The sequence below is a fragment of the Austrofundulus limnaeus genome, unplaced genomic scaffold, assembly GCF_001266775.1.
Source record: "Austrofundulus limnaeus strain Quisiro unplaced genomic scaffold, Austrofundulus_limnaeus-1.0 Scaffold1202, whole genome shotgun sequence".
NCBI lineage: Eukaryota > Metazoa > Chordata > Actinopteri > Cyprinodontiformes > Rivulidae > Austrofundulus > Austrofundulus limnaeus.
This window is the reverse complement of record NW_013953604.1, coordinates 74,519-75,846: the sequence shown is the minus strand read 5'-3', so window position 1 is coordinate 75,846 and position 1,328 is coordinate 74,519.

The following is a 1,328-nucleotide window of genomic DNA, read 5'->3' as shown; positions in this document are numbered from 1 at the left end:
TATATTTACTGGTCTTTCTCAAAAAATTAGCATATTGTGATAAAGTTCATTATTTTATGTAATGTACTGATAAACATTAAACTTTCATATATTTTAGATTCATTGCACACCAACTGAAGTAGATCAATTTTTTTTATTGTTTTAATATTGATGATTTTGGCAAAAAATAAAAGAAAAATCAAAAACCCCTATGTCAAAAAATTAGCATCTCATGAAAATGTTCTCTAAACGACTTATTAACCTAATCTCCCGAATCAACAAATTAACTCTAAACACCTGCAAAAGACTCCTGAGGCTTTTAAAAACTCCCAGCCTGCTTCATTACTCAAAACCACAATCATGGGTAAGACTGCTGAACTGACTGCTGTCCAGAAGGCCATCATTGACACCCTCAAGCAAGAGGGTAAGACACAGAAAGACATTTCTGAACCAATAGGCTGTTCCCAGAGTGCTGTATCCACGCACCTCAGTGGAAAGTCTGTGGGAAGGAAAAAATGTGGCAGAAAAACCTGCACAATGAGAAGAGGTGACCGGACCCTGAGGAAGATTGTGGAGAAGGGCCGATTCCGGACCTTGGGGGACCTGCGGAAGCAATGGACTGAGTATGGAGTACAAATTTCCAGCCACCATGCACAGGCGTGTGCAGGAAATACAGGAAATACAGAGCTACAGGTGCTGCATTCCCCAGTTCAAGCCACTTTTGGACTAGAAACAGCAGCAGAAATGCTTGACTGGGCTACAGAGAAGCAGCACTGGACTGTTGCTCAGTGGTCCAAAGTACTTTTTTCGGATGAAAGCAAATTTTGCATGTCATTCAGAAATCAAGGCGCCAGCGACTGGAGGAAGACTGCGGAGAAGGAAATGCTAAAATGCCTGAAGTCCAGTGTCAAGTACCCACAGTCAGTGATGATCTGGGGTGCATGTCAGCTGCTGGTGTTGGTCCACTGTGTTTTATCAAGGCCAGGGTCAATGCAGCTAGCTATCAGATATTGGAGCACTTCATACGTCCATCTGCTGAATAGCTTTATGGAGATGAAGATTTCATTTTCAGCATGACCTGGCACCTGCTCACAGTGCCAGAACCACTGGTAAATGGTTTACTGACTATGGTATTACTGTGCTCAATTGGTCTGCCAACTCTCCTGACCTGAACCCCAGAGAGAATCTGTGGGATATTGTGAAGAGAAAGTTGAGAGACACAAGACCCAACACTCTGGATGAGCTTGATACAAGACCCAACACTCTGGATGAGCTTAAGACACAAGATCCAACACTCTGGATGAGCTTAAGACACAAGACCCAACACTCTGGATGAACTTAAGGCCATT